At 45.1% G+C, this 11,099-nt stretch overlaps 1 non-coding gene across 1 annotated transcript; it reads right to left on the bottom strand.

Annotated features, from left to right (window-relative positions):
- Positions 1-637: 637 nt before the first annotated feature.
- On the bottom strand, positions 638-790 carry LOC139001082 (5.8S ribosomal RNA). The gene has a single exon (XR_011469836.1). It is a non-coding gene; the product is annotated as a 5.8S ribosomal RNA (ribosomal RNA).
- Positions 791-11,099: the final 10,309 nt, after the last annotated feature.

Raw genomic sequence — 11,099 nt, 5'->3', positions numbered from 1 at the left:
GAGGCGAGGAGGCGGGCGGACGGACAGGAGCACGAGCCGGCGGGAAACGGGCGGCCTTCTGACGGGGGGGGGGGGGGGTGTGAGTTTGGTGGTGGTCTGCGGGTGGGGGGGTGGACGCAGGGGCCGCGACGACGACGACGACGACGACGACGCCGCCGCCGCCCCACACGGCACACGAACCCACCACACACACACACACACACACACCCGCGGGCACGTCGGCGCGCGACGCGGCGCGGCCACAGCCCGGGGGAAGGAGCGCGCAGCGGCGGAGGACACCGCGGCGTCCCGCGGGCCACCGCCGGGGCACGCGTCCCCGGGGCGCGACCCCGCGCACGACTCGGCCTCGGCGCGAGCCACAACCCCGGCAGGGCCGGGGCGGGGAAGGGGACCCCGTCGCCACGACGGGCCCCGCGACCCCAACCCTTTTACCCGTTGGCCGCGTGCGGCGCGAGGAAGCTCCCGAGAGGGAAAAACCGTGGCTTCGGGGCCTCTCCCGTCTCTCGCGGGGGGCACAGGCACCGTCGTCTACACTTAGGGGGACGGAGGGCCCGGGAACGGGCCCTGCGAGGAAACCCCCAGCCGCGCGCACACCCCGGGGCGCACGGCACCCCGGGGGACGCGATTGATCGGCAAGCGACGCTCAGACAGGCGTAGCCCCGGGAGGAACCCGGGGCCGCAAGTGCGTTCGAAGTGTCGATGATCAATGTGTCCTGCAATTCACATTAATTCTCGCAGCTAGCTGCGTTCTTCATCGACGCACGAGCCGAGTGATCCACCGCTAAGAGTCGTCACGTTTTGGTTAACTTTGGTTTTCGCTCCCCGGCACGGCAACCTTCTCTTCTCCCCCCACCACGTCCCGCCGGTGGTGGGGCGGAGGCGCCTCCGGCGGCCGCCCAAGCGCGAGACAAACGAGACCAGACTCTGCGGGTCGGGAAGGTATGACCACGGGGCGGTCCGGGGCAACGGCCCCCAAGGGGCGTGCTCGGACGCCCCACAGGCGCCCGGGGGTAGGGGAGAGAAAGCGGGGGAAAAAGGACGCGGGGACCTTTCCCCCCCGGACCCTCCCCACGGGCCCGACCGCCCCCGACCCGAGGCGGACGGGCGACCCCCAGGGGTCTTTAAACCTCCGCGCCGGGACGCGCTAGGTACCTGGAAAGGGGGGGAGCGAGCGGACACAGCGGACGGGGTGGGGAACCACGTCCCCAACGGGCGCCTCCGCCTCCGCGGCCTCGACGCCTCAACCCCCAACGGTTCCCGCAACCTGCACACGCGTGGGGCGCAGAGCCCCCCCCGCCGGGCGCTGCCTGCCCGTGACGGGGCCCGCCCGCCGACCCGGCGCCGGGCAACCCAACGCCCCTTCCGCGCCGACCGACCACCGTTCGTTTCCACCGCCCGGCGGACGCCAAAAGCCGGGAAACCCCGCGCGACGCACGTCGACACGCGGTCCCGGGGGCCCGCGCCGCCCCCCCCTTCCTCCCTCCACCACCACCGCGTCCCGCCCCCGCACCCGCGGCCCAGGCCCCTCGCCACGTTGGGGCGAGGGGCTGCGACGGGAAGCGGGGTGCAGGCTGGGGCACGGGGCACGGCGTGTGAGGGAGGGGGGAGAGGCAGGACACCCGGAACGCGCGGGGGGCGTGCGCGCGCACGGCCCCGACCGCACCGCGGGCGACGGACGGCAGACGAGAGGCGCGGGGGCGGACAGGGGCGCTCGTGACGGGAAGGACGGGACGACCCGCGCCCAGGGCAGGCGGCGGGAAGGGGCCACCGCGGCCCCGTTCCCGAGACGCGCCTGCGGGGGGGAACGCCCACAACGCGTAACCCTTGCCTTCTCGCGGCCGGGGGTGAGGGCGACAAAGAACCACGCAGGCGGCGGGCGTGGGCAACGGGGGCACCCCGAAGGCCCCCCTCCGAGCCCCCGCTCGCTCCTTCTCTCGCGACCGGCGGGGGGGCGAGTTCTTAAGGCAGCCAGGAAACATAAAGATTAACCGACAAAGGAAACTCCATTAGATGATCATCACCAGACTTTTCTGTAATGTTTTCAGTAGCAACACTACAAGAGAGGAGAGAGTGAACGAAAATATTTAAAATATTGAAAGAGAGGAACCCATCAGCAAAGGATAAGATATTCAGCAAAGTTATCCTTTAGACATTAAGAAGAAATAAAGGCTTTCCCAGACAGACAAAAGCTGAGAGAATTTACCACCGTAAGACTGCACATAAGAAATGTTGAAAGGAGGTCTTCTACTGGAAACAAAAACACAAAAGTACACAAAAAGATGAATAAGATGATTAATAGATAGAAGCAGGAAACTGAAAATCTATTTCAGAGTAGTTTATTAAATAATCTATACTAATAAAAGAGTAATATGCTAATTAGACTGAGAGACCTTCCAGAGACCTTCTGAACGTCCTTCTGGACAAAGCCGGGGGCTTGGCCAGCCTGCAAATGGCCCTCAGCCCCTCACCCAAGTTGGTCATGCCCCCCAGCAGAGACACCCACCCTGATCCGGGACCCACTTCAGGGCAGACCAGGCAGCCCCCACACGTGCACCAGGCCTCTATCTATACTAATGAAAGGGTAATATTAGTAATTAAGGGTAATTAGACTGGGAGACCTTCCGGGAGACCTTCCAGATGCCTTTCTGGACAAAGCCATGGCAGCGGGGCCAAGGCAGAGGCAGTTAGGGTTGATCAGGCAAGAAGGGGAGGGCAGTTGGGGGAGATCTGGCTGACGGGGGGCGGGCAGTTGGGAGCGAGCAGCTTGGCAAGGGGGGGCAGTTGGGGGCGAGCAGGCCAGCAGGGGTGAGTTGGGGGTGAGCAGGCTGACAGGCAGAGTGGTTAGGGGCGATCAAGAAGGCAGGCAGGTGAGCGGTTAGGAGCCATCAGTCCCAGATTGCGAGGGGGATATCCGACTGCTGGTGTGGGATTGGGCCTAAACTGGCAGTCAGACATCCCCCAAGGAGTCCCAGATTGGAGAGGGTACAGGCCAGGCTGAGGGATACCGCATCCACCCACCCCCCAGGTACGAATTTTATGCTCCGGGACACTAGTTATAACATAAAGGTTAAAGGGGGGAAGGGCATTAAAATAATTGTAACTATTGCAGATTACAAGTTCACAACATAAAGAGGGATAATTTGCAACAACAAAATGATAAAAGAGAAGGAAGAGGATTGAATAGTACAGGTGAATGAAGAGGCAATCAGAAGAAAAAGGACTGTTATATGTATGTATGTATGACATATTTTTTTTTAAATACACTCCATTGATATCCTACAGAGAGGAAGGGAGAGAGATAGAGAGTCAGAAACATCGATGAGAGAGAAACATCGATCAGCTGCCTCCTGCACATCTCCCAGTGGGGATGTGCCCGCAACCCAGGTACATGCCCTTGACCGGAATCGAACCTGGGACCTTTCAGTCCGCAGGCCGACGCTCTATCCACTGAGCCAAACCGGCCTCGGCAACATATTTTGCACAGTCCTAATGGTAACCAGAAAACAAAAATCCAGAGCTGAGATACAACATTAATAACGAAGAAGAAATGAAGAAGAAAATCATAGAAAACTGTCAAATTAAAATAGCAAAAATAATTATAAAAGAAAACAAACAATGGAAATAGAACAACAAGAAACCAAAGGATACAATAACTGTGGTAAATCTTCATATATCATTAACAACACTAATTATAAATGGATTGAACTCACAAATCAAAAGGCTCAAAGTAGAGGTATGGATTATACAAGACCCAACTATATGTTGCCTGCAGGAGACGCTGCTCAATTACAAAGACAAACACAGGCTCAAAGTGAAGGGGCGAAGATGATACTTCAAACAAATGGCATCCAGAGAGAAGTGGGTGTAGCTGTACTTATATGAGACAAAACAGATGTTAAGATTTAAAAAAAAAAAAAAAACAAGAGACAAAGATAGACATTTTATAATGATAAAGGAGACAATTCATTAAGAAGACATAACACTTATTAATATGTATGCACCCAACCTGGAAGTATCAAGATATATAAAGCAATTACTAATAGACCTAAGGGAGATACTGACAAAAATAATATTATAGTAGGGGACATGAATTCCCCACTGAGAGCAATGAATAGATCATCCAGACAGAAAGTCAATAAGGAGAAATGGGCCTTACATGACACAGCAGGGTGAATCAACTTAATATTTATAGAATTTTACATCCCAAAATGCCAGAACACACATTCTTTTCAAGTGCACACAGAACATTCTCAAGGAAAGAGCAGGCCGGCAGTGGGGGGCAGTTGGTGCGAGCAGGCCAGCGGTGGGGGGGGGGGGCAGTTGGGGGCGGCAGGGGCTCTATCCAGGTACTCTGGCCTACCAGCAAGGTAACTGCAGAGTGTACCTGACACATCACCCAAACCCATTTCAGTCCCAAACAACGGGAGCAAACAGAATCAACAGTTCATTACTACATGCACCTGGCCTCCCTACCTGGAGCCATTTCAGCTCAGTGGGCCAGTATCCAGGACACCTTACACCTGCTCGGCTCCTCTGGCTGACCAAAATCACCCGACAGACACAGCCTACACCAAGGGCCCTGGTACATAAGGCCACTTTACAAAGAATGGGAGAGAGGGCTATTTCATCTAATTCATAGAACAAACATAGACACTTTAACTAAATGAAAAGATGCAAGAATTCTCTCTCAAATGAAAGAACAAGAAAAATGTGCAGAAAAAAAGAAAAACCTAAGGAAATGGATATAAGCAATTTGCCTAGTAAAGAATTCAAAGAAATGGTCATAAAGGTGCTCACCAGAGAGGAGACCAAGATGGCGGCGTAGGTAAACACCGGAGACCGCTGCCGCAAACAACCATTTCAAAAATACAACTAAAAGACTGAACGTACATCACCCAGAACCACAGGAAGGCTGGCTGAAGAGAGACTCTACAACTAGAAGGAAAGAGAACAGCAAATCGAGGCTCAGAGGCGGCGCAGTGTGGAAAATACAAAGGTACCAAGGTGCGCGCGCAAAGTGGGCTGGTGGCTGAGGGCGCGGTTGTCATTTTCTGTCGGGAGTGAGTCTCAGACTCTGGGCTCCAGATCCGGGCGAGTCTCTAGGGACCCAGACTCAAACGGGAGAAGCGGGATTATCCGGCATCAGTTGGAACCTGAGGGCAGCTTTCTCTCCGAGGTTTGCAGCGGCTGCCGGGGTTCTGAGAAGCAGAGCCTCTGGGAACGGGACTGAGCGTGGCCATAACTGCTCCCTCCGCCCGCCCTGTTGATCCCGCCCCGCCCAAACCCTGCGCACAGCCATTTGCCGATCGCCTCAGGCAAAGGCTGGATTAGCGCCTCCCCAGAAGGCAGACGTTTTCCATACAGCTGATTCCTATAGCCAGTCGGCCTGGAGGTCAAATCCCTCTAGTGTTAACTACAACAATTAAGGCTTGGCTAGAACAAGACTGCACACAGAGACCACAAGGGGGTGCACCAAGAAAGCATAAAAGATGCGGAGACAAAAAAACATGACAGAAATGGAGGATATGGAGCTAAGAATCGCAATTTTGAGGGCTTGCCATAAATTTGTGCAGAGCCTCACGAAAACTAATGAGACCCTCGATGCTACGATAAAGAAATTAGAAAGTAAGCATACACAGACTGAAATAAAGAATATTATACCCAATAGCAGACCAGAGGAGTACAATAATCAAACCAAAGATTCGACAAAAAACACCCAATTGGAAAAGCAAAATGAAAAAAGAATCCGAAAGTGTGAAGATAGTGTAAGGAGCCTCTGGGACAGCTTTAAGCGGTCTAATATCAGAATTATTGGAGTGCCAGAAGATGAGAGACAGCAAGATATTGAAAACCTATTTCAAGAAATAATGGCAGAAAACTTCCCCCACCTGGAGAAAGAAATGGACTTACAGGTCCAAGAAGCGCAGAGAACCCCAAACAAAAGGAATCCAAAGAGGACCACACCAAGACACATCATCATTAAAATGCCAAGAGCAAAAGACAAAGAGAAAATCTTAAAAGCAGCAAGAGAAAGAGGCTCAATTACCTACAAGGGAATACCCATACGACTGTCAGCTGATTTCTCAACAGAAACTTTGCAGGCCAGAAGGGAATGGCAAGAAATATTCAAAGTGCTGAATACCAAGAACCTACAACCAAGATTACTTTATCCAGCAAAGCTATCATTCAGAATTGAAGGTCAGATAAAGAGCTTCACAGATAAGGAAAAGCTAAAGGAGTTCATCACCGCCAAACCAGTATTATATGAAATGCTGAAAGGTATCCTTTAAGAAGAGGAAGAAGAAGAAAAAGGTAAAGATACAAATTATGAACAACAAATATGCATCTATCAACAAATGAATCTAAGAATCAAGTGAATAAATAACCTGATGTACAGAATGAACTGGTGATTATAATAGAATCAGGGACATAGAAAGGGAATAGACTGACTATTCTTGGGGGGAAAAGGGGTGTGGGAGATGCGGGAAGTGACTGGACAAAAATCATGCACCTATGGATGAACACAGTGGGTGGGGAGTGAGGGTGGAGGGTGGGGTGGGAGCTGGAAGGAGGGGAGTTATGGGGGGGAAAAAAGAGGAACAAATGTAATAATCTGAACAGTAAAGATTTAATAAAAAAAAAAATCCTAAAAAAAAAAAAAAAAAAAAAAAAGGTGCTCACCAAACTTGAGAGTGACATAGAAAAACTTAGGGAGAACTTCAACAAAGAGGTAGAAAGGATAATAAAGAACCAACCAGGTCTGAAGAATACAGTAACTGAAATGAAAAACACATTAGAGGGAATTAGCTAATACAGAAGAGCGCATCCTGAAGACAAACAATGGGAATCAACCTATCAGGACAGAAAACAGAAACAGAATTTTTAAAAATGAGGATAATTTAAGGACCTCTGGGATAACATCAAGAACCCAAACATTAGCATTATAGGGATCCCAGAGGAGAAGAGAGAAAGGAACAGAAACTATATTTAAAGCTGGGAAAGGAAAAGACACCCAGGTCCATGAAGCACAAAAGTTCCAAACAAAGATGAACCCAAGAGACTTACACCAAGACATATTGTAACTGAAATGGCAAAAGTTTAAAATATAGACACAATCTTTAAGGAAACAAGAGGAAAACTGAATTACACACAAAGGAAACTCCATAAGGTTATCAGCTGATTGCTCAGCAACAACTTTACCAGCTAGAGGAAGTGGCAGGACATCTTTAAAGTTCTGAAAGAAAGAAAACTACACAATAATTTACCCATCAAGGTTATCATTCAGAATTGAAGAAGAGATAGTTTTCCAGAGAAAAGCAAAAACTAAAGAAGTTCATCACCATTAAACCAGCTTTACAAAAAATGTTAAAGGGACTTCTTTAAGCAGAAAAAGACAGGCCATATTCAGAAATAGGAATATATATATATTAAAGGGAAAAATCTCACAGGTAAAGCCAAATATTAAATAAATACAGTGAATCACACATTGAAAACATACTAAGATCAAAAGAAAGAAGTATCAAACACAACTCAAACAATAAGTAGCCAGGATATACAAAACACAAAACATAACACCAATAGCATACAGCACGGATGGGGTAGTAAAATGTAGTCCTTCTAGAATATATTCACCCTTAAATGCTTATCAACTTAAAACAGACTGTTATAGATATACATAGACCTCATGTAAACCACAAACCAAAAACCTACAAAAGATATACAAAGAAAAGAGAGAAAAAAACCCAACTACTGAAAACCAGCAAACCACAAGGAGGAGATCAAGAGAAGAAACAGAGAACTATAAAAACAATGAAAACAATTAACAAATGGCAATAAGTACATACTTATTAACAATTATTTTAAATGTAAATAGATTAAATGCTCCAATAAAAAAAATAAGGTGGCTGAGTGGATTAAAAAACAAGACCCATCTATATGCTGCTTACAAGAGACTCACTGCAAATCGAAAGATGCGGACTGAATGTGAAGGGATGGAAAAAGATATTCCATGAAAAGAAAGATAGGGTAGCGATTTCAGACAAAATATACTTTTAAACAAAAATATTTTAAGAATACAAAGAAGGACATTACGTAATTATAAAGGGTTCGATCCAAGAAAAGGATGCAGCAAACATAAATATCATAACTATCACATCCATCACAGGAATACCTAAATGTATAAAGCAATTGCTAATGGCATAAAGGGAGAGACCCACAGTATTACAATAGTACAGGATTTTAATATCCCACTCACATCAATGAATAGATCATCCAGACAGACAATCAATATGGAAATAATGGCCTTAAATGTCACTTTAATCCAGATTGATTTAATATCATTTTTAGAATATTTCAAACAAAAACTGCAGAATACATTTTTTAAGTGTACATTGAACAATCTCTAGAATAGATCACATATTACACCACAATATAAGCCATAATAAATTCAATAAGACTGAAATCATATTAAGCATCTTTTCTGATCACAATAACATGAAACTTAGAAGTCAACTCCAGCAAGAAAATTGGAATGTATCAAAAAGGAAGTCAAGCCCTAACCGGTTTGGCTCAGTGGATAGAGCGTCGGCCTGCGGACTGAAAGGTCCCAGGTTCGATTCCGGTCAAGGGCATATACCTTGGTTGCGGGCACATCCCCAGTGGGAGGTGTGCAGGAGGCAGCTGGTCGATGTTTCTCTCTCATCGATGTTTCTGACTCTCTATTCCTCTCCCTTCCTCTCTGTGAAAAATCAATAAAATATATTTTTAAAAAAAAATTTAAAAAAAAAAAAGGAAGTCAAACAGAACATCAAAAACTATCATAAAAACAAATGAAAATGAAAAAACAACTTTTCAAAATTTATGGGATACAGTAAAAGCAGTTATAGAATAAAGTTTATAGCTATGCAGGCCTACCTCAAAAAAAAAGGAAAATCCCAAATAAACAATTTAAGTCCACACCCACAGGAATTAGGGGAAAAACCACCCAAAGTAAACAGAAGCAAGGAAACAGTGAAGATCAGAGAAGAAAAGACAAAATAGATATTTTAAAAATTGAAAAGATCAATAAACTAAAACACTGACTCGTTGAAAAGATAAACAAAATTGCAAACCCTTAGCCAAACTCATCAAGAAAAGTGAGCCCAAATAAATAAAATCATAAATGAAAGAGAATTTACAAGTGATACCACTGACATATAAAAACTCATAAAAGAATAATACAAACAATTGTTTTCCAACAGATTCAACAAAATAGAAGAGATGGATGAATCTTCCAGAAGTATATAACCTTCCAAGCCTGAATCAGGAAAAATGCAAAATCTAAACAAACTGATTACTAGCAATGAAACTAAAGCAATAATTTTTAAAAATTTCGAACAAATAAAAGTCCAGGACCAGATGGCTTTATAGGTGAATTTTCAAAGAAGAATCAACACCTACTCTTCTTAAACTATTTCAAAAAATTGAAGAGGAAGGAATGCTTCCAAACTCATTCTATAAAGCCAGCATTATCCTGATAACAAACTCAGACAGACATTACAAAAAAATAAAATTACAGGCCAATACCTGTGATGAACACAGATGCAAAATTCTGAACAAAATATCAGCAAACCAGATTCAATGATACATTTTTAAAAAGTATACATCATGATTAAGTGAGATTTATCCTAGGAACACAAGGCTGACTCAACACCCATAAATCGATCATCATAATATATCACATTGACAAAATAAAGGGTTAAAACCATATGATCATCTCAATAGATGCAGCAAAAGCATTTGACAAAATTCAACAAAAAGCTCTCAACAAAGTGAGTATACAAGAAACATAGGCTATATATGATCAAACCTATAGGTAATATAATATTCATTGGTGAAAAGCTTAAAGCTTTTCCTCTAAGATCAGGAATAGGACAAGGATGCTCACTACCACTAGTTCTATTCAACATAGTATTGGAACTCCCATCTATAGCAAACAGACAAGAAAAATAAATAAAAGACAACTAAATAGAAAAGGAAGTAAAGCTCTCATTATTTCCAGATGGCATAACCATAAGGACTGAAAGAAAAAAAACAATTAGCCGAAACCAGTTTGGCTCAGTGGATAGAGCGTCAGCCTGTGGACTGGAGGGTCCCGGGTTCGATTCCGGTCAAGGGCATGTACCTGGGTTGCAGGCACATCCCCAGTAGGGGATGTGCAGGAGGCGGCTGATCGATGTTTCTCTCTCATCGATGTTTCTAACTCTCTGTCTCTCTCCCTTCCTCTCTGTAGAAAATCGGTGAAGTATATTAAAAAAAAAAAGAAAGAAAAAAAACAATTAGAATTAATAAATGAATTCAATAAAGTCACAGAATAGAATTAATACACAGAAATCAGTTGGGTTTCTCTACACCAATAACCAATGATCAAGAGGAGAAATTAAGAAAACAATTCCATTTACAATTGCATCAAAAGCATAAAATACCTAGAAATAAATTTAACCAAAACCTGTATTATGAAAACTATAAGACAATGGAGGGGAAAAAAAAATTGAAGGGCAAATAAATGGAAGAATACACCTTGCTCATGTAATGGAAGGGTTAATATTGTTAAAATGTCCTTATTAAAGGAAGATACAGGTTCAATGTAACCAATATTAAAATATTAATGGCATTCTTTCAGAATTAAAACGAATCCTAAAATTTATATGGAACCACAAAAGACTGAAAACAGCCAAAGAAATTTTGAGAAAGAACAAAGTGAGAGGTATCACACTACCTGATATCAAACTATTATTATTACGCTACAATACTTAAAACAGTATGGTACTGGCATAAAAACAGATGTATACATCAATGGAATATAATAGAGCAACCAGTAATAAATCCTTGCTTATATGATCACTTAATCTACAATAAAAGAGGCAAGGATATACAATGGCGTAAAGACATTCTCTTCACTAAGAGGTATCAGGAAAACTGAACACATTAAAAAAAAGAGAGAGAGAACTAAACCACTTTTTTATACCACATACAAAAATAACTCAAAATGGATTAAAGACTTAGATATCAGACCTGAAACAATGAAACTCTAGAAGAAAACATAGGCAGTAAACTCTTTG

Source organism: Myotis yumanensis, unplaced genomic scaffold, assembly GCF_028538775.1.
Source record: "Myotis yumanensis isolate MYYU_CA2020_CCGP unplaced genomic scaffold, mMyoYum1.0.hap1 SCAF_83, whole genome shotgun sequence".
Lineage (NCBI taxonomy): Eukaryota > Metazoa > Chordata > Mammalia > Chiroptera > Vespertilionidae > Myotis > Myotis yumanensis.
This window is presented reverse-complemented; position numbering and strand designations above follow the sequence as displayed.